Source organism: Lissotriton vulgaris, chromosome 7 (assembly GCF_964263255.1).
Source record: "Lissotriton vulgaris chromosome 7, aLisVul1.2, whole genome shotgun sequence".
NCBI lineage: Eukaryota > Metazoa > Chordata > Amphibia > Caudata > Salamandridae > Lissotriton > Lissotriton vulgaris.
In genome coordinates this window covers 1,582,839,398-1,582,862,859 of record NC_141695.1, presented here as the reverse complement: position 1 = coordinate 1,582,862,859, position 23,462 = coordinate 1,582,839,398, and positions in this window count along the sequence as shown.

The window sequence follows — 23,462 nt, the reverse complement described above, 5'->3', positions numbered from 1 at the left end:
TACTTATAGATACAATGAAAAAGGTAACAAAATACGTAACATAGCAAAACGGAAAGCAGTTGTTAAATCACGTTGGCTACACCTACAGCCAAGAAAATGCATCAACAGAAAACATACATTGGAAATGTACAAAATATTATTCAAATCCATGCAATGTGAGGGCAAGAACAAAAGATGATGTTGCTATTCATGTAAGAGAGCACAACCATCCCTCAAGTGTGACAGAAATAAAAGTAAGGGAAGTACTTCAAGATTTAATAGTGGCAAACTCTAACTTCCTGGAACCCACAACAAAAATACTTAGAGATAAACTGTGGGACCGCCCTACCACTGCACCACCAAACCTGTGTGCAGACCGCCCCGCCCCCCCCTTTATGACTTTTTATGTCACTGAGGGGTTTTTCATTGGCATACCCCTGGTGGTGCCTTTGACCATCAAGGGAAGTTCCAGCATGGCATGGACTGAAAAGTTCATGCAATGCTGAAACTTCTGTGCATGCACAAAGGAGGCACATAATGTACCCCCCTGTGTTTATCCACAAGGCTTGAGGAAAGACCTCCATGAAAACAGTGGCAGTGATGAAAGATGTAATATGCTTGGTGGGATGGCGGGGGTCACACCAAGCATGGGTGCCTCTGGAGCACCCTAGCACTGCCAGGGAACGGCGGTTCCTTGGTGGGGTCGGCGGTCTCAGAGTACCACGACCACCACAGTTGTAATGGAGCGGTCACAAGACTGCCACTGCTGCGCCACCACGCATTGACCGCCAGACTCTTAAAGGGTGACATTTACTATTTTCACGCCACGTATACCAATGTGGGAAGATGTTGGACACTAAAAGGATAACATTTACTATTCTCATTCTGATCTATACCGATTTGAAGAAGGTGTGAGACACTAAAGGGGTAAAAACCACTATTCCCACTGCAACTTAAACCAATTTGCAACAATGTTGGACACTAAAGGGGTGACAATTATTATTCCCACTCCAATATAAACTAATTTGGGGAAGGTGTTGGCAGTGCCAAATTTGAGTTGGTGGTATGCTGGTGCTTGGCACTGGCTCCTAATTGTCAACACTGCACTTAGGACTGTCTGCCACATGCTGGTGCTGCTGCTAATCTAAATTAGAGATGAGCAGAACAAAGGTTGTTTATGAATACAATTTACATAAAAAATAATACCTGCCTCCCCAGCCATTCCTTTAACTTTGGAGACCTAGAATAATCTGAACTGTCGCACTTCCAAGTATGAGAGATGGTTAGTATATGTTTTGGCAGCGATGACAAGGGCGATGGATGGTGCAAGCTGCGGTAGCCTCTTGGTCAGGGCCCTGGCACATATTCTTTTACAAATTAAGCACTGGGTGTTTGACACTAAAAGGAGACAATTTACTATTCCCACTCCAATGTATACCAATTTGAAGAAGGTGTTGGACACGAAAAAGATGAAAAATACTATTCAAACTATCATCTAAACAAATTTGGGGAAGGTTTTCGACACTAAAGAGGTGACGCTTACTTTTCTCACTTCAATCTAGACCAATTTGAGGAAGGTGTTGGACACTAAAGGCCTGACTATGAGTTTCAGAGGTGCGAGGGTGGGCGGGCATCCACTGCTATAGAACAAATTTATTATTTAAAAAAAAAATATATATATATATATATATATATATATATATATATATATATATATATATATATATATATATATATATATATATATATATATTTATTTTGAATTATAATTTTAAAACAGAAGAAGTGTAAAATATTAATATTAAACACATTTTTTTTAAATATAAAGATTCAACATTGTATGTAAACATTTTCTAATTAGTTTACTTAATTAAATAACATGTGCAGATATTATCAATTATTTACATAATTCAAATGTTTTAATATATCAATTGTTTTTAAATGTCATACCATTAATATATATATATATATAAATTAATTATTTTAAATGAAAAAGTATTACAAATATTAATTGTAACAAAATAAATAAATAATAATAAAATATGAATTGGCATATCATTAAAATAATAAACATAAAGGTTCCTTTAAAATACAGCATAAAACCATTAATGCAAATAAAAATATCAGCAGTTTTTATAAATAATAAATTATCCTAATAAAAAAAAATGCAAATATAAATAAATATATAGGATCAAACACATTAGAATAAATTACATACTAGTTAACACTTACAAACAATATTACATACACTATCTCCTACATCGATATGTTCACAATATTTAAAACAACACTAAAATTATATTTTTGCCTTCAATATTCCTTTTTATGATATATTTGATATCTGACATTCTTGACCCAATGTCTTTGAATCACATCATTTTTTTGCCGATATCTTGTCCAAACACCATGAGGATGCTAGCAAATACAATAGCAGACACAGGTGAGATTGCACCTTGTCGCGTCAACAATTACTTTATGTTAGTCTGGGGATAGGCCCTGAAGTGACTGCTTTGCTGCTATTTGCAAGAATTCTGAAGCCATTCTGAAGCTAGAAGGAGGGCCACAGTGCAGAATGAGACATTGAGAATGGAATGTGGTCTCAGGGGGGATACCTAAAAAATCTGCACTAATGTGTCACTAGTGGTCTTATTTCAAAATAAGGTCCAGTGGTGCTCATTGTGGCAATGTGCTTCATGCATTTTAGGTCCCACTCTGTGTGAAAAAGTATGGCTCAGACGTATGCCATTTGGATGTTCCCTATCACTAGTGTTGCTTCAATTACCCTGTTTATGGACATGATGCGTCCCGGCCTTCATGAGTGAAGATCTCTGATGAGGGATGCTTTTTTCATCAGAGATATAGGAACACTAAGACTCTATGGTAGATATTTAGCAGGGTTTTGGAAGAGTTCAGTCCAGGACTCTTAAGTTAACCTGGTCAGAGGCTCATCAGTAACCTAGTTCATGTCACAGCTTTCAACATTGTTTGTAGTCCAGAATTCAGAAAAATAAATATTAACCTGCAAGTACCGGAAGGCTAAGTAAAAATCAGAAATTAATAATCCGCTCACTATTGTTATGGGTCTACTTGAGAATTCTGCATTTCACCGACACAAGTTCAAACTTATACCCACCAGTAGGGAATAACCCACTTCATAACGCATCATTACTTGCATATGTGAATTTGTTGTAAAGTCACTTAGTAGTATCTGCTCCTCATTCGTAGCCAAATGTGCCTCAAAATATTCAAAAATTCTGATCCCTAGAAAACTCTGTCACCTCACATGCTTGTGAGAAAGGTTTATGTACTGACCAGGGAGCATTCAATACTCCCCATGACACAGGAGGGAGGGAGAGGGGGGAGTGGACTCCTCTTCTGCCCATAGTCCCTACCCAATACACACTTGAATATACAAGCTGGCTTTTCTAGCTGACAAAATCAGGCGATGTGCTCGCAACCAGTAAATCTGGGTACTTAAATACCAAGGTACTTGTGATCAGATGGAACAGTGCCTCCCAAAGAGATACCACTAAGCTTCACTCACAATAAGACACCTTCACCTCTAAATGAGGAAATGGAACTACAAGTTTGATGGGTTAGAGCTCTATTAGTCAAATTATTTAAGATGTGCTACTGAGTACAGTTAAGAGACAACAGCAATTATCTTAATGCATACAAACTTTTAATTTTCTGTGCTGGAATTTGATTATATGGAATCTAACAGACTCAGAAACACATTATGTATTCTGGCGTTAACATGTTTTCTGCAGACATTAAAGGCATATTTATTATTTTTTAGTGTACCGCAGTACAGCAACCAAAGCTGCTGCATGCTACATTGCATGAGGGTAAAAGGAGCACAAAGCCATACATTATTAAGTGGCTTGCTGCTGTTGTCATCGATCCAAAAGCTCACTGTACATTTTTCGTAACACCTTGCATAAGATTAACACCATGGTGCAAAGTTTTATGTGTGTGTGTGCTGATGTGTACTGGAAGCACACCCTTTCAGTACAACATCCTATGCCTAGACAAATCTACTAATTTCGGATTGAGAGCACATTGTGTACAGAAATGATGTTAAAACTCAAATCAATTGCAATTTAAAATCCTCTTTAAAAATAAATTTGGATTTTAAGTTAAAGCTGTGAAAATACTACTTTTCGAAAGTTAGCATTTTCCTGCTCAAACCATCTATGTCTTTCTGCCTGTGTCCAGTGTCATATGACTGTGAATGGCTCAGCTGTTCTGGTTTGTTTATTGCTTCCGGACAGTGAGGCAAAGGAATCCTAGGTGTGAGGAAAGATGGTCTATCTGACAGCACGCTCGAGAGGAGATGTACATTTCAAAGATCCTGACTGCAGCACACACAAAGTAACCTGAAACTAGACCTGCTCTCACCTTCGTCACTTTCAACAGTTCTCAACAACACCTAGGGAAATTCGAAGAACAGACCACTATCAGTTTGAATTTCAGTCAGGGAATTTTCCCAAACAAAGGATGGCTTCGGGCACAAAAGTAGGATCTTCAGAACCTCTCATTCAAACACTTCTGGACCTGTGGAAGTTTCAGAAGGACTACCCTGCTGCAAGAAGGACTAAATCTGCTGGATGAATTGGCTTACTGTCTGAAGAAGGAAGATTGGACCTGCTTGCCCTGATCCCAGGCTAACCGGATTGACCTCAAGGGTCAGTCGACTGAATCCTGTGTGAGCAACAGGGACAAAACAAGCTTCCAGAGGCCTCACTGCAACTGTTCATCGGATAGGTTGCAATTGCACCTGACTGAGTTCTGCTTGAGTGAATCCTGATCCCCTAGAGTGGCCCACAGGTTTTGGACCCTTGGCTGACTTCAGAGTGTACTTCCCCCTGCATATTTGAAGGAACAATCAGAAATGATTCCAATCGATGCAGGACCCTGCGAACTGTGCAGCACTGGAATCCATGTTGAGCCATGCAATGTGGATTCCATCTGAGAGTTGCACCGGAGCCATCACAGAGAAATGCTGAGTCCTGCAGCACCTAGCGGAAAAGTGACACTGAGCAATGCACAGCCCGCAAAGCCCCGCCATGTAACTGAAGGCTTCACCACAACCAATACCAACAAATGCGAAGCCTCGCAATTCTGTACCATGCAGACTTGACATCAAAGACACATGGCACACTTCCCAGCAGGCCAAACTCACTCCTGTGACCGGCACGCGTTTCATTGCAGTAGGCCTGATTATGTGAACACATGACTAGGTAAACACAGATTGTGCTTCGCTGTTCTTGGGGCCATTTTTTACCTAAAGTTTATAAACTCATGACTCTGATTCTACTAGTTTGATTTGGGATGTAGGACTTTACCTCAAGTCATTTTACTATGCATGTCTTCACTCCTTCATTTTCATGATGCATATCTTTTGCATGCTTTTACATTTGCCTACATTATGAACACACTTTCAATGCAAACGACTAACAGGCACACTTTCACCACGCATACCATTACTTCACATTTTTTGTAATATTACTTTATGTTATTTAAACTTGTAATGTTGATTAGACCTCAACATTTGATAAAACAATGTAAATATTATCCTCTAAATGCTGTATTTTACCGTGGTTTCACTCAGAGGAACAGTGCCACTGACTGGACTTCGAAGTTTGAGCACAGCAGAGTTAATAATGTAATAATTTTTTATTAAATGTTGAGTGTATTGTATAACAATTAGTACACTTCATCTCTCTTTACTCCTAATACCCATTTAGCTCATCCATAGTTATTATTTAAAAAAAATGTTTTTCAAATGAATACTAATAAAATTAATACTCTTGCATTCAGAAATACCAGAGTATTAACACCACCATTGCCCGAAAACCCCGTACTGGGAGTTAATATATAAATGCACATGTAAACATTAGGGATAATACTAAATGTAAGTGGTTTTAATTATGTTTTTTAAACAAGTTACGTTGTGTCTGTTTCCTCTTAGGGGAGAGTTAAATTGTCTGTTATTGCTCTTCGGGGTCTAAGGCCCGTGGATGTGCTCCTGTACCCAGATTGTGCTCTCGTTTCAGCAGGAAACAAAAGGAAAGGGCCTTCATACATGTGGCTGCCTGGGTAGCGGTTTCCATGTACATGCTCTTTCCCTTGCCGCAGGCTACTTCAGACATATGAAAGTGGATAAATTGTCTGTGTGCATTCAAATGACTTCCATTATAATGACTTGTATAGAAACAGCAATTACGATGTAAGAAATGCGTCGTAACTGTGGTTCGTTGTGAAAACCTTGCGGTAAAGGAAGTTTCCCTTTAATTTGTATCCTTTTATTCATTAAAATACATTTTATTTATTAAAAATGACTCTACTTTTATAATAATGTTAGTTTATTTTAGTAAACAGCTAGAAATATAACTCACAGACTCTTTTTAACAGTTATTGAAAATCAAAGTTATTGGTAAAATTTAATTTTCTATTACTACTTAGGAAAAGGTACTTTTCTAAACTTACCTTTTCCCTATCTAAAGCCTGTGGAGGCCTATTGACACACTCTCTGACAATTACCTAGGGGCTGAAAATCCCTCTTAATGAGGTGTGAAAACTTCTCTCACAGAAAGGACAAAGGCCGGGTGGTTTTGTTGTTCCCTTGACAGGGTGACCAGTAGACTGGGCCCAGAAATGTGATTTATTTCAAGGGGTCACTTATCCATAGGTTAATTTTAGCTGACACCTGGGATGGTCCTTTTTTCAAGGATGTCTATCTCTGAAGGGTCACCGCCAAATTGTTGCTTTAGTCCTCCTCTCGTACTTACCTTGTTTTTCTTGGTGTTAGGACTCTGAGCATTTTAGCACGGCTAACCAGTGCTAAAGAGCATTTAACATTGGCTCATATCCAATTGGCATATTTAATTTACGAATAAGTCCCTAGTATAGTGCCCTACGTGTGCCCATGACCTGTGAATTAAATGCTACTAGCTGGCCTGTAGCACTGATTGTGCTACCCACTCAAGTATACCCTTAACCATGTCTCAGGTATGTCACTGCAGCGCCTATGTGTACAGTTTTAAACTGCAATGTTGACTTGGTAGGTCGAACCTCTTGCTAGGCCTAATTCTTCCTTTTTAATACACATCTCACTCATAAGGTAGGCCCTGGACAATCCAAGGGCAGGGTGCAGTGTATTTCAGAAGTAGGACATTTGAACGCAATATTGTTGTAAAGCACTCCTATACAGTTAAGGTTTACCAGCACTATATGAAACTCCTAAATGAATAAAAAATAAATAAGGCACATGTACTTTTATGTTTTATATATCCTGATAGAGAAAAACTCTTACATTCATTTTTCACTACTACAAGGCCTGTCTGTCCCACAAGATAAGATTGGAATTACTTTATTACATTTTATAAGTGTAATTCCCAATTGGGAAGAGATGAAACCTCCAAGTCCCATGTTTCTGGAATCACAATTTAAAATCACAATTTATGGTATAATCTGATTGAAAATTGCAGTTTTAGAAAGTTACCATTTTCTTACTTTAGCCATTTGAGGCCAGATGTACATAGATTCAGGTTTGTGATTACCTTACAGCAAATGTTTGCGATTCATTAGTAATCACAAACAGCTATGCACTATTGTCTTTTTTACACTGTTTGTGATTCCAAGTAGGTGGTAATTTGACCTACCTCATTAATATTCATGAGGTGGGTCACAATTTGCGACTCATTGGGAATCACTAAAATCACATTGATGGTGGCCAGCTGGAGTCAGCAGACCACCATGTCTGTGATTGCTTTCAAATAAAGCATAATTTTTTTAATGCAGCCCATTTTCTTTAAAGAAAAGGAGCTGCATCTAAAAAACAAAAATCAAAAGTTTTCTTTAAATTTTTAATGAGTAGGCAACCTGTTCTTAAAAAATGTTTTTACAACCATTCACAAAGACGAAGGTGTCCCTTGGCAATGCTTTTGTGTTTCGGAATGGATATCTACCTACTTGAAGAAGGTGGTAAAATGTGAATGTTTGCGACTGATTTTTGTTCGCTAATCATTCACACATAACATCTGCATCGATCCATTGCCACTCCTGCAAGGATCGAGTGAATGCATCGCCAATGGTGCCATCCATCACCTCCATTCCCGACATGTCATCTACTGTCCGTGGCTCAGAGCCAATGGATCACCTTCATAGCAAAGATCACAGTCAGTGCATCTCCTTGCATGCCATCCGCAGCGTTGACTCAACAAGAAAGCAAAGCAGCGTTTCAGCACGCCAAGGCTGGTTCTGTGTTTCCGACCAGCTCTCCATCCCGGCAGCCAGAACATTTGGATTTGATCCGGTCTAGCAAGACCAGATCGCCCTGGCTGGTGCACTATGCTTTGAAGCACTATAATTCAAGATATTCTTTAAAAATGTATAATTCTGATTCTATTTATTTGAGTTTTGGTATTTTGGTCTAGTTTTGCTCAATAAATTAAGCTCTATTTCTCTAACTAGGTGTGGTATCTTTTTTGGGGGTTTTCTCCGTTTACCGTTTGAAATGTTGCATAAATACTTTACACATTGCTTCTTAGTTAAGCCTGACAGCTTTATGCCAAGCTACCAGGGGATGAGCACACGCTAATTTACAGCATCTATCTGACTTACCCTGACTACGATTGTGGTTCCTGCTTGGACAGGGTGCATACTACTGCCAAGCAGAAACCCAAATTTCTAACACCCATCCTTTGTTCCCCCAGGCAGGTACTAATCCCAGTGATAAAAGAGCTGCTTCCAGAACAAGGGTAGACTGGCCACAGAGGAGGAGCTGCTCATTTACATGGAAACCTCTAAAGAGGGCACAGGTTTTGCCATCTTGGATTTAGGCACAGGGACACTGTGGGACTGTTTGCAGTAGGGCATGCAGAACATTCTGCAAATGTGACTAGAGTTACCCCTGGGAATGTTAACCCTACTGGTTAAGGAGGAGCCAGGAGTCTCCTTTATTCACAAGCTGGTGCTAGACATAAACATTTCCTGTTTAGAAAGCTACTGAACCTATGACAGAGCCCTGAAGGACTGGACCTGCTCTTCCTTGTACCCACAACCAAAACGTGACTTAGTTGCTGAAGTCCTGCTCAAACTATAGTGACACAACAAGCTACAAGAGGCCTTTTTCTGCAACTTCCTATATTTGTTTTGTTTTTGTTTTTGTTTTTAAATCCCAAAGTTGGATTTTCTTTTCTCAAATCAAAAAAAGAAAAACACTGACATCCTTGCTATGGAAGTTTACTCCTACTGTGAGGGGTTAATTGAGCACTATTCAGTGCGCCTTACCGCCTGGTGATGGATATTGAAAATTGAATGTATGTCCACCAATGTAAATTAACTGGGTGGGTGAATATATAACCAAAGCTCTGATGAGCCTTACTCTGTTGGGCCCTCGAGTGGTTTGGCTGTGGTATAGACAGAGTAGTTTCCTCTGTCGTCAAACCTTTTGTCTATCCGATTCTAAGTTGGGTGGGTGGACCATCATGTCGGTTATGAGGGAACTCCATTCCTGTTGTGACGGAGTTTCCTGTACGCCAACATATAAATCAGGCCTTATGTCCAAAGGTAAAGCCTGGTTGAATCTGGTTCCTGAGTCCATCAAGGTCAGCCTTAAATCATTCTTAGCACTGGTCATTTGCAAGCAGATGACTGAGATTGGCGCTTAACACTTTTTGGTGCTATTTGTTTTTCAAAATTCATATCTCGGTTCATTTAATTCATTAAAATATTCTCAATTTTTCTAGATTAGTTTGACATTTTTGGGCTAGGGTTTATTTATTGATTGTAGTGGCTCACTCTGACAAGGATTGTGATTATTACTTGAGGCAGATGCTCTACTAACACTCAAATGTCTTACACAGAGTCTTTCTAAATTCAAAAGTTGTGAGTACAAAATGTCATAAAGACATTTCAGAAAATTACAGAGTGTGCCTTGATATTTTACAACAGATATCAAGTACTGCAAGCCTATTGTTAAAACAATTCAAGGTCATGATATTTCTCTTTTTTTCTTTTTGTGATGTCTAAATAAAACATGTTGTTTTGTTGTTTTTGTAGCAGTTTAATTATTTATGCAACACATTATTCAAAGACATATTATGTGCCTTGGGAATAAAAAGAATGTATAACAAAGGTATTTCAGACTTTCATTGCTAGAAAATTGCCATGACAAACTTCAAGCACATTTATCATCAGATATCATCAAGGTTATTTTTATCCAATTAAACCTTGAGTAGGTCATTCTTTGTTTGAAACTCTTGATTAATAATATTTAAATTAGATTCATAAGTCGCACATCTTTTTTATAAATGTCAATTTGAAAGTTATTAATAAACCATAGTACCTATCTCCTATTTCAAATCATTTTAATAGTATTTTTGATGTATATATTTCTCAATGTGCTAATGGCACCTGTAGGAAAGTGCCTCTTATGATACGGCCAGCCCCCACTTTTTGCCTGGAACATGGTGTGATTTTGAATGAAAGTGCACTGGGTCCCCGCTAACCAGGCTACCAGTGCCAGATCTTGTTCTTAAAACTGTACCATAATTGGCACAACTTCAGCAACACCTGTAAGGGCCTAGTAAACGGTGCCCCTAGTACCTTGGGACTGAAGAGGGTCCATTAGGGCTGCAATACCAATTTTGCCACCCTAGGGACCATGCAAACTGACATTGCAGGTTGCATGTCTGAGTGCAGAGAAAACTGAAGAGTTGTTATGGCACAGGTCCCTGTGTGCCATGCCCACAGACATTGCATGAGGTATAGGTAAGTCAACCCTATTGCAGAACCGATTGCCCTAAGGCAGGGTGCACTATAGCTTGTGTGTGTGTCATATCTACCTGACTAGATATGACCCTACATTAACTAAGTCCATTCTTGGGAAGCAATATAGAGTACATGGGCTAGGCACTCATCATTAGGATTTCCCCAGCACCATGATTGATGCACTATACCCAGAGATGTTTGGTACCAAACATCTCATTTCAATAGATCCACACTGATTCCAGTGTTGAATTTATAAATAAATGCACACATAGGACATCTTAAAGGGTTCTCTGAAAACCTAGTGTTGCCTCTGACTAGTCTTATCCAGCTTGCCACCACCAGACATGTTTCTGACTTCATGGTTTGAGAGCCTTTGCTCTCAGAAGACAGGGACCATGCCTGCTCTGGGTGGAGGTGCTTCACACCTCTTCCAGGCTGGAATGGCATTCCAAGGCAGGATGCTTCAAAGGTGATGCCACCTTTCAAATGTGACCCAGGACAGTCCAGATATTGGAGGATTCCAACCCCCTGCACTGCTCCCCTTTTTGGCAGGAGGACAGGCAGGAAAATTAGTCAAATTTGGAGGTGGGCCCACATTCATCTGGTACCACCACCTCTAATGTGAGGCAGGTGATGTGAGCCCCACTTTTCCAATTTCTCCATCTTGGGATGGAAGGAATTAGCCTATCAAGGTCAGGGATGTGCCTCGTCCCACAGGCACTGGCCACACAGAGGGTGTGTAGACATCATAATGGTAAGTAACCCATTGGCTACCACCTGTCACTCCCTTTTACGCTCCTAAATATAGTATATAGGTTGCAACCCTAGGCCCTGAACTTCAGATTTGACTGACCTAAGAAGAAAACGGACAAAGAAGAGCTGCTGACCCGGGAACAGATGGCCTGCTGCAGAAATTTGGTGCTAAACCCTACCTGCTGCCCCAAGGACTTGATCATCATGGTGTGCTACTTTGTCGTACTCATGTGAGGCTTCCAAGAACTCTGTGGCACCTCCAAACATTAGACATTCACCAGAGAGCTTCCTTGGAGTAGAGGAACTACTCCCCTGCAGTCCATAGGCACCAAACCCATAGACTCTGACTTACGTAATTGGCACTCCCTGGCGACGCTGATGGAGCAACCAAACCGGAAGTGGTACACCAGCTCCAGAGTGTCCTATCTGTCCCCCCACCAAGTGAGAGGACACAAGGACCTACCTTAGCCATGCCGTAGCAATACCTGAGGTACCAGACCACCTGCAACGGACACCAAGACCCAGATTCTAATCAGGACTCCAAATGCCCAGGCAGGAAGTACCCATCGAGGGATGTCAAGACCACTGAGACCCAGTTTGTGAGTGGCTAGTTGTCTGGAAATCGTCCCTGCAAGTTGCTTGCCCATGACCACGAAGACCGCCTTGACTCAACGAGCCCGGCTGACCCCGCTACTCTGCACCCAGCCCGCCTGACCTGTGTACCAATGAATCAGCTGTGCTCCTGTGATCCAGAGGCCCTTGTGACTTTATCCCTCATTTGGGGTCCCCCAACTTACCTGGAAGTCTTATTGTACAGCCTGTTTTTAAGTGGCCAACTTCTTCATAGCGTACCAGCTACCAATGACCTCAGCACCTTGCTCCCGACTGAATCAAGGATACTCCTGATGATCCACTGGTGGAACATTGGACCTTGGCCTGCTGCTACTCCAAACTTTAAAAGTGAACCCCTGGAACCTGAATGCACAATTTTATATACACTTAAGTTTTTTTCTCCATAGATTTTTCTTGTGTACAACAGTGAGTTATTTTATGAATTTTGAAAATTCATAAATTAAAAAGTACTTACTAGGCCTGGTTAAAGTTTGCGGAGTTCCACTTGGCAGGAAAATCAGAATGAACTGCACCATGTGCAGTGCAAGAGGATACTGCTTCTTTGTGCCACTCGAGTACATGTTCTACTTGAGTGTCAGCTTCCTCAATGCGAACATAAAGGTTCTTAACGAGAGCAGTAGAAGGCATCCGTGACCACGTATTTTGAAAAATCGTACCAGGAGGTGGTCTGGAGTAAGATTTTCCTTGCTCGTGCTCGCCAACTTAATGTTGCCGAGGAAAAGCAACGAAGGAACTCTGCTCCACATTTCAGTAATGCAGGCAAAATGCGGAGCATTGAGTGGGAAAAACTCTGCAAGTGGAACAGAATTTCATGCCCAGGTCTACCCCATATGGTCTTAATATATTTGTCCAGGTCCTTACTTTCCTCCAGAATATTAGTACAGCATTGCTGAACTTTCAACATCGGGCATACTTCTACCTTTTTTTCTGTCAAAATGGCTAACGCAAGTCGATTCTGCAAGACCATAGAACTAAACGCAATCATCTCCTTATTTACAAATAAAAACATTTTTTGAATACTAGTAGCCAATTTGTCCACTATTGTAGACAGCATTCTAATTTTCAACTCATTCAGAATTACTCCTACATACAGAACTATGCTACCAAAAATATTTCTTAATACTTTTGCTGCACTAACACCTCATTTAGTTATGGATTTCTCTTCCCATATAATTATTAAAATGTTTGATGAGATAAATCTTTGGGAAAACTATGCCAAGATAACAGGTATCATGTCTACCATGTGAAAATTTGAAACATGAATTTTGTCCACAAATAAAATAGACTCCAGAAATCACAGGATTCTGTCCTTTCAGGAAATGAGAATTTTTCCCTCTCACTTCAAAAGCGTGTTCAAATTTGTTCTCCCCTAGAAACTACACAGCTATAAAACTCTGATCAACATATATCCACATTTGTCCTTTGCTTTTCCATTCTAAAACTAAAGCAGGTAAATATCCCTATCCTGATGTTCAATTTCTTCACTACTCCTCCTGTGATTTTTGAAAGCCTTATCAATTTCTGTTTGAGACTTTAGGTCTTTTCATCTACTCCCCACCAAATTCCCAAAATGTATTTTCCACAACTGACATTAAGCAAGTCAAATTATGTCTGTCTGTGTGCATATGCAGTGTCTAGGGACTTAAGAGACATGAAGTATTTGCCTGCAATCTCTGCAAGTTTTAAAATAAGGATTCTTATTCAAATGCTTGATGAGGGGGACCTGTGGTAGAACAACATCATAATTGGAAAAATAATATTGAAAACTGCCTTCTCCATAAAATATACTTAATAGGAGACTGCAAAAAACACAATATGTCAGAGGGAGGTGATAGTAGGTAATTCCCTCTGAAGCAGAAGTGGGTAACTGAGTACAAACATAGCAACTTTTAACATTCTTTTGTAGCCTCTAGGTTTCTGGATGTTAGATTAAGTTTGCACAAATGAGTAATCCTCCTTACTTTTTTCTGCGTGGGATTGATGTTCTGTTGCAGCAGGAGTTTTTTAAATTTCTGGGTAGCTGCTGTATGCACGTTTATTAAAAGTTGTTCCCCTGGTTGGTCTTTATACTGGGTCCCCCCTTTGACAAGTCATTTGGCCACCTGAGGTTAGTGGAAAGGTTGCCAATTGAATCTTTGAATAGTGTCTTCGGTTCAGCTCCCATAGCGAAGCCTAGCTAATGGGCGTTTTCTTCTGTCTAGTGGTTTAGGTCCAAGCTTATGACCAGAGGGTTATAGTCGCTCACTTCACGGTTTATTATATCAAAGCTCCAGGGATGGTTTGCCAGGGGATTTGACTTGAAGATATAGTCGATTGTTGAAAGTTCCTTAAATGTGGCGCACTTCTTCTTCCCAGGCCGCATCTGGATCTGGTCTGCTGATTTTAGGCCGAATGAAGTTAGTAGGTTGTTTAATTTTTCTCATTCCTTGTTCGGTTGCCTGACTTTGTGATGGTTTCCAATGGATTTGCTGTTAAAATCCCCTACCAGCATAACTTCATGAGAGGGGTTGGGCTCGATGATTTCTTTTTTGCTTGAACACCAGGAGTCTTTAACGCAAGCTTCTAAAGGTTTACTGGGGTTGAAGTATCAGTTAGTGAGGAGCAGAGAGATGACCTTACAACAAATTTTTAAAACTTCTGTCGATAAGGCTTGCAAATCCCTGTGGGTTTTTTTATAGGTAAGGAGGTTGAAATTTTTGCTGGTTGCATTAAGAAAATTGAGAGACCCCCTGAAGTCCGCCCGAAAAGGCATGTTTGTGTGGCTGAGTGAAAAGTTAATAGAAACCATATATTACAGTGGGGTTCAGTGATCACGTCTACTGAAGTCATAATATGTCACTGGTGAATTGGCGACCAGGATTGGAACATAGCGTTGATGCCAGATCCGCCACGTTCCAGGAGATAATAGAGAGCTGACTTTCATTGCCTGTGTTTTAGTCTGGAGGAATGAAGATGCTGAAGAAGAGAGGAATTCCGATTTGCTAAATGGATGGATCAAAATTGCTACATCTAGGTGATGCCGGCTAGATTCTCCCCTTATCATTAAGGGGTACTGTCTGCCATCTGATGGTTCTTTCTTTGGCTACGCAAAGAACTATCAAGGGGATAGATGCCATCCTGGGCCTTACTAGCCAGTCATCATTTGCACCCCAGGTTCCCTTCAGTATGCTTTCTCTATTGGGTGTTATGTTCTCTTAGAGTTGGATATGTGGGTATTAATTCGGCCTAGTGGATTGAGCTCAATGCTCCAGTCCTTGAATGCAGGGTCTTCTTTCAGGATGGCATCTCTGGTTGCTGTTGAATCCCCGTTGGTGATTGTGGATTCTGATGTCCTTGTCTCAGGTATATGGGCAAATTGAACTGAAATGAGGTCAGCTGTGGTAAGGTGTTTCAAAGATGGTATATGTTGGAATAATCTTAAAAAGTTCCCTCTATTTAAGATGTCTGAAGGGCCGATTAAAACATAATGGGGGTGAATGCTAAGGCCGAGTTGAGGTTGTCTACCCTCTTCCATCCATCTCTACTTAAGTGGGATTGTGTTGGTTCCCCTGGTTGCTGAGCAGAAGGTTTGAGACAATCTCTTATTGGCTAGTCCATTTGTTTGATGTTCCTGGGGTCCATAGCCACATGAACTTGGTTGTAACTGTCCCTCCCTTGAATGTTTTGCGGGGATCTTCTGCTATTCCCCTTGATTCTCTGTCCCAATTGGAAGTTGGCAGTAAAGGGGTATGTTGGTTACTCGTTCGTCCTCAGAAGTTGGACCATGAGGGATAGCTCTAGAGGAATACCAGGTGTTCATGCTCCCACTGGTCAGGTTATCCTGCGCCTGACAATCATACCTCCCAAGGTCGCCAATACTGTTCTTTTAGTGCCCTATTGTAATGTTGTAGGAGTGAGTAGCGCAGACGCAAAGGAGGTAGGGAACTGAGAGGTACTGATGGTGTGGTTTCCATTTTATGGCGCCGGACCTTTTGAATTGGAGGGAAAGCCAGGGTCCGTGGTTGATGCTATGCTCTGGCGTGAACTAATACTTTCTTGTTCCCCCTGCTTAATTGTCGTAACCGTGAAGCTGGACTGATGCATGATTACGTTTTCTGTGGTGGCCATGTAGTGTTCTTTATATGAGGGGGAATGGGTGATGGAGGACATGAGTTACCATGATTTTTTGTTGTTGGCATCATTTGTACAGACTTACTCCTTCCTAACTCAGAAATCTGTTGCGTTATTGAAATGCAGGCCCCTTTGTGTTTTACTGCTGTACTGTTTTGAGAGGGGATACTACCTTGTTTGGAACTCTGGTTAAAAATTGGGACAAATGTAACTGTCTTTCCTTGTTGTTTAGGAGGGCCTGCTGTGGAGTAGAAGCCTATTATCACCGGACGCCTTGTTTGTAGGCGTTGTTTTTTTGAGTGTTTTTTCATTTCTTTTTTGATTCTCATGAACGGGTGAGGGTTTCTGAGATAGGAGGATTATGGCCATGCTTGATAGAGCTTTACTGTAACTGGGGATTTGTGTGGAATGTTGTGGTTTCATTGTATCCTGAGTTAGCAATCAAGTGTTTTTGCTGCTGGGGGTTGCTGAATTCAATTCTCGTTCCCTTGTTGATGTGTAGCGTAGCTAGTTACTGGTACTTGGTTGTCTGATTGTTTGTTCCTAGGTAGAAAATTATTTTTTATGTTGTTTAGCAATGCTCATAACATTTCTGTTAATTAAGTTAATGTGTCTATTAGTTGGGTGTGACAGTGAACCTCTTCCATCAGTGTCTATGACTGACCCTCCCTTCACAGCACTTCTTTATGATCAGACCTACCCTAATTTTACCCTCGAAGAAGTCATTTTGGCTGTAAAGATGAGTAGAGGAGGTAAAGCACAGGGCACAGATGGTATTCCAATTGACCATTATAAATATAGAAACAGCCTCTGGCCCCCCTTCTGACAGTCCTCTTTCGATCCTGTTGGAGTGCTGGATTTTTAAATATCTGGGGCCTTATTTATGAAGGACTTGCGCCACCGGTGCGTCACTTTTAACATGGGAAAAAGTGACGCACCGGTGGCGCAAGTCCTTCATAAATAAGGCCCCTGGTTAGAATCCCTTATAGTGCCTATCCATAAGAAAGGCGACTGTAACTGTCCTGCTCATTACAGACCTATTTCCTTACTTGATTCTTTAGTTAAAGTGGTGGCAGCATGGTTTTATGCAGACTGCAGAACTGGGGTGAATCTAATAATATAATCTCAGACCTACTATGTGGATTCCGATCAGGAGTAGGGACAAATAAGCAGGCTATTAATCTGAATTTACTGATAAGAAAATATGTGCACATTAAACATGGCAATCTGTTTATGTTTTTTTTTATTCGTCTTCCACTGTGTAATGCAGGAAAAAAATCTGGACCTGTTGGCCCTACAGTGTTTGCTTACTGAATTTGTTCATTATATGCAGAACCTGGGCCTGCAAACCAACATCAGTAACACCTTTGTTATTAAAGTGGTGAAAAGAGTAATAAAATGCAGTGACATTTTAATTGAGAGTATCACTATAACACACACAACATCTTTTTCTTACTTAGGGATATTATTTGATCGGGAGGGGAACTGGAAAAATGCAGTGAATACTAGAAGACTGCAATTTGCTAATTTCATTACAGCTTTGCTCGACTTCTCTAGGAAGCTGAGCATTAAACACCCAGGAGAGATGATGACGATATATAAGTCTGCCATCGGCTGAAACCCGTATTCCATCCTCATCTCTTTTAACACACCCAGCATTTACCCAGCTCTGCTCTCTGCTTCTGAGACCTCTTCCTGCCACCACGCAACCTAATCCCAAATACCAGCTGCTGTGCACAAATGTTGTAATTGGTCTCATCTGGTCCTTTGTTTACTTTCCATTAAATGCATTGTAAGCAGAGTACTTCGTCAGCATGTCTTTTGCTAGCTGTCACATAGCCATCTCCCTTGCAATGTGCAGAAGATTTTACGACTGCCACTTGTGCAGGGAAGTGCAAGGTCTCAAACACTTTTCACACCTGCTCACAGTTTCTGATAGGGGATCCTGAGGATGTTATAATTTCCTTTTGGGACCATAACTGTCTGAAGTCATGCACCACACTAAAGCCATCCTGATTGTTGATATAGTCACCTATAATCGATCTGAAACGTTGCATGCTGGGGTAAAAGCAATTAATTTAGCCACTTGTGCTGAAACTACTCCATGAAGCCAAGGAGCTTTCACTACTCCGGAAATTGCACAGACTGTATGAGCAGCTCTCAAATTACCTTCATGATCTCATAAACTTGAGCCGTCCACAAACAATACATATCGGGCCTGCTCCGCTCCAGGTTGTGTGTGTGCGCAGGGTGGAGTAAGGCAAGAATAAAGGAGGCTGATCAGGGTGTAAGACTTTCTAGTTGCGGTGTGTAGGTCTTCTGCCCCTCTGAGACTTACCTGATTCCTTCTGGGTTGAATGGATGTCGGTCAGCGTTCCCTCGTTGGACATCTGTTTTGGTGGTCTCAGCTTTACTTTCTGCACATCGTCTACTCGTAGGTCTCTGCAAGTACCTACAAGTTGCTCCTGAAAAACAAAATAAGAACAAAGCTTTCTAAGGTATTAACGTTCCTAAAAGCGGTAACATTTGTTCTGAACTGTATATTAATTGATGTGCTTGTCTGATGTATGTCTCCATGGTGTATGGAGATTCTGCTTCCTTGCTAACAATGAGTCATGGCTGTAAGGACAATAGAATTATAAATTATTCTCCTGATATTTAAGGGGTTATTTTTCATTGTACTTTATCCCTGCACATTTTTATGAATTTTCTTATTTTTTTACTTTTAACATATCCATTTTGGGAGAATATGTTTTTTTTCTTCTTATTTTAAAGGAATATGAATAAATTGGGCTTTATTTGGATTCCAAGCTGAATATCTCTTTAGGTCAATTATTCTATATACTTCCTTAACTATATTATACCGTTGTTCTACTTAGGAGAACACCTAATGATTTAATCTTCCTCATATAGATCATACATCTGATTCCGCTCACTGATACCATATAACCAAAAAGGAAGAGGGAAATTGCACAGGTAGTTATATCTTGTCAGACCACACTCATTTTGGGGCCAATTCATAGAACTAATCTGAGATAAAATCCTAAACTTACTACTTTTGGTATTGACAGAAGATATGCCATTTAGTACGAGTAATGTTAGGATTCCTAACTTTACTACTACTAAATGTCTTTTGTGAATACCGAAAGTCGGAAAGTTAGGCTTTTGTCTCAGTTTAGTAGTAGTAAAGTTAGGAGTCCTAACTTTTCTACTACTAAATGCCTTCTGTGAATACCGAATGTAGTAAATTTAGGATTTTATCTCAGATTTGTTCTGTAAAGCTGGCCAAGGAAAGCAAAAGTCATTGTCCAGGCAATGGATTCGACACATCCTTGTGTGTCAGCCATTGTAAAGGCTTGGCCACTAGGCAAAAGTTAGGTCTCCACTGATGACAGTAGACTATAATTCCGCAAAACATCTAGACATCTTTCTGTGGTGGTGGTGGATTAATTTGCCTGATCACCAAAATTCTCTCTTGTGACACCCTTCTCGTACCTTTTTGAAGGTGATGACCAAGAAATATAACGGTACAAAAGGGGGTGGTGAGGACCGGTTTCTGGCATTCCAGCCGTCTTCAGCCCGGCTTGCTTGAATCCAGTGGCAAAGTGAGCCATGTCTGAACTGGTGTGACAGAGTGGGCTAACGAACGGTGATGGATTAAACCCAGATCTTTTGACTGGGTGTGAGTGTTTGATTGATTCAGATGCTCCGTCCATTACCACCCCCTTTTGTACCGCTTTTGGCCGCCATAAGTGTGGCAGGGTATTCTCAGACGTGAGTCCCTTGCTCACTTTGCCACTGGATTCAAGCAAGCCGGGCTGAAGACGGCTGGAATGCCAGAAACCGGTCCTCGGAAGCTTGTTTCCGGTCCAGGGAAGACATGGCTTGGCAGTTCGGGCTGGACTGTTCCCATGAGGCACAGGGTCAGACTGATTTGCATATAGCCATGTCTGAACTGGGGTGGCAGAGTGGGCTAAAGAACGGTGATGGATTAAACCCAGATCTTTTGATTGGGTGTGAGTGTTTGATTGATTCAGATGCTCCGTCTATCACCACCCCCTTTTGTACCGCTTTTGGCCGCCATAAGTGTGGCAGGGTATGCTCAGACGTGAGTCCCTTGCTCACTTTGCCACTGGATTCAAGCAAGCCGGGCTGAAGACGGCTGGAATGCCAGAAACCGGGCCTCGGAAGCTTGTTTCCGGTCCAGGGAAGACATGGCTTGGCAGTTCGGGCTGGACTGTTCCCATGAGGCACAGGGTCAGACTGATTTGCATATAGCCATGTCTGAACTGGGGTGGCAGAGTGGGCTAAAGAACGGTGATGGATTAAACCCAGATCTTTTGACTGGGTGTGAGTGTTTGATTGATTCAGATGCTCCTTCCATCACCACCCCCTTTTGTACCAAGATATATTACTTCTCTCAAACAATACAGCAACTTATTAGAGGATACCTTATGTCCATTATCAGCCAAGTGGTTTATCAATGCAATGGTGTCATTTTTGCATGCTTCGCAAGTATTTGACGCAACCAACAGGTAGGTAATTTATTGGAATAAGAATCTGGTTAAAATAAAAGGGCTCTCTGTAAACCCTTGTGGGACTCGGCACCATGTCAAAACACAGTTCCAGAGGCTAAAAAGCGAAGAGGAACTAACTGTTGTCATGTAAGGGTATGAAAAAGAACACCTGGCACAAATTAATGATGGTAAACCACTCAGCCACACATGGATATGAAACAAAATCACGTCAGGATTCAGTACCATTGGACAATAAGGGACCACTACATTATTGATCTTTTCAAAGCCTGAACTATGCAATCTTACTGCTAGGCTTCTGCAAGCCCATAATGAGTGAGTTACATGGACTCTCCATGATTTAATTCAGTATACCTTCTTGAATCATTGTCTTGATCACCCGAGTGATTCCAGCAATTGTTTCAGGGGTCAAATTATACTGTGATGCTCTGTGATATTCCGCTTTCGTCGTATCTGGATACAGACAGGCTCAACTCCTTTATTGATTACAATGTCTATCCTATAAAATCCCCAACTTCCGGTCTCACTAAATCTCTAAGATCTAAAGCAAGCCTTCTGTCATCATCATTGGATACATTCGGATATTTTGATTCGGATTTGCCAATTTAAAAGCAATGTCCTCATCATGAGTTTGTAGCTCTATTCCTGTCAGGGTACAATATATATGGCAATTCCTTTTGAACAACAAATCTCATCCTAACAAACTCACACGACTTGAATCACAAACTAAGATTTGATGATTATCCTCCAAATTCCCTATATTTACAGGGACATCTTCGGTAATGGGATTCTTCATCTGTTGCTTAGTAACTCCAATGACTTGGATAGTTCTTCCAGAGAGGGTAAGTTTGGGACTTCCACTGATCTCATCAATTTCAACCAGAAATTATACATAATATCCATTTACTTCAGCATCTATAAATGCACTACTCTGTGGTACCTCTAAGACTGTGCCAAGCATGCACTCTTCCTCCCCCCTCAGAGGACTGATCAATGCCAAGATTAGAATTTGTCTCAAACATAGGAAATTGTTGTTAAGAATTATTATTCTAGAAATCATTCTGCTTCAAATTTGGGACCTGGTTTGAGGAAAATCTGAGTACATTTTCAGCTTGCTATGGCATCAGAGGTTGAGGAAACTACATCAATGGGGTTTATGGCACATAAACATTTGAAGATCTATGTCTGGGTATATTCTGTTGCTCAATGTAATTACTGTTCTGAGACGGTGCAAACCCTGGATGTAGACCCAGATTTTCCCGAGTCTACTGCAGTAGTGGCATGGGTTAGACTTCTTCAATGTCACTACATCAATTCCAGTAACTGGATCAATAGCGAGACCCCAACCTTGACCTTGTGACTGAAATCCATCTCTACCCTGTACCCACCCAGCATTGCCAGAGTTCCCTGTTGATACACTCCCTACATTGGAGTGCATTCTCTACAAATGGTGGATTTCAAATTCCTTACTGAGCAGCCTTCATTTGTACCACTGTTGCTTTTTCATTTAGCTTTTTATGCCTCATTTAAATTTCGTTGATGCAGAATTTGGCATATTGCAAACTCTCATCAACCAACTTATTCTGCCAAGAAATCAGATGCTGTTGATAAATCATACCAATCTCAGGCTTCAATCCTGTCACAAACCTAGACACAAAATGTACCATATCTTTAGGCACCAATGTTTCCATTCCATTATACTGACTGTAATAGTCTCTCATAATAAGCATGAATCATCTCCTTTGGTTCTTTGGTCATTCACACAATCTTGACCCAGTCAATATCTTGGGGTGGCAACTCGGACTTGAACCACATCATCACCTGGGGGGCTTGGCTAACCGCCGAGCATGGTGGACGCGGGATAGAACAGCTCCGCGTTTGAATCCGCTGGTCAAGGCCGACACTAGGTGGTGCCGGGGCCCCCAGTGCAGAAATACTTCTGGAAAGGTGGTGGACCATAACCTGCAGTGAAGGAGCGGAAAATATTGGGCTGTGTGCGGCTCAGGCGCTCTGGAAAATGTTGCACATTTCGGTGCCCGAGGGTGAGTGGCCGGAGGACGAGGAAGACGTCCTGACCCTCAGCGCCGGAATCACGGATGCTGGAGCCGAGAGAACACTGCGGCAAATTTAGTGCGGACCTGCAGAAAGCGGTGCCTAGAATGGGATGGTGAGCCTGTTGCGGCTGCAGGAATCATTGGCAAGGGAGTCTGATGAATGGATGCTGCGACACAAAATGGCAAGGATGACTCGCATAAGTGGGAAGCTTGGAATCAAGTGAGTGAGGCATAGGTGAGGACCCGCAGGGCTGCTGTAGGAGGGCTTGGCATGGGACTCTTGTTTCTCTTCATAATCAGCCAGATAAACATGGTGCAAGTCTGGGACATTTGGCACGATACAGGTGCAATTGGACTAGTACTGATTGCTTGTGAGGAGGAGTAGCATTCATTATTTACGGCTGGGCTAAGAGTTGAGAATAAAGTTATCATTGGAGTGCATGCGTGGGCCCTTCTGTGTGACTTAGCGATGCATGGGTGTGCATGCACTTTGACATTGGATTGGCGTTGGCAGTGTGGGATCAAACCTGTTCCACAGACTACTGGCGAGGCCCGGAGCTGCTCTCTGGCCGGTGTTGTTTGTAGTCTTGCGGATTTGACCGCGCGTTCAGGCACCGCC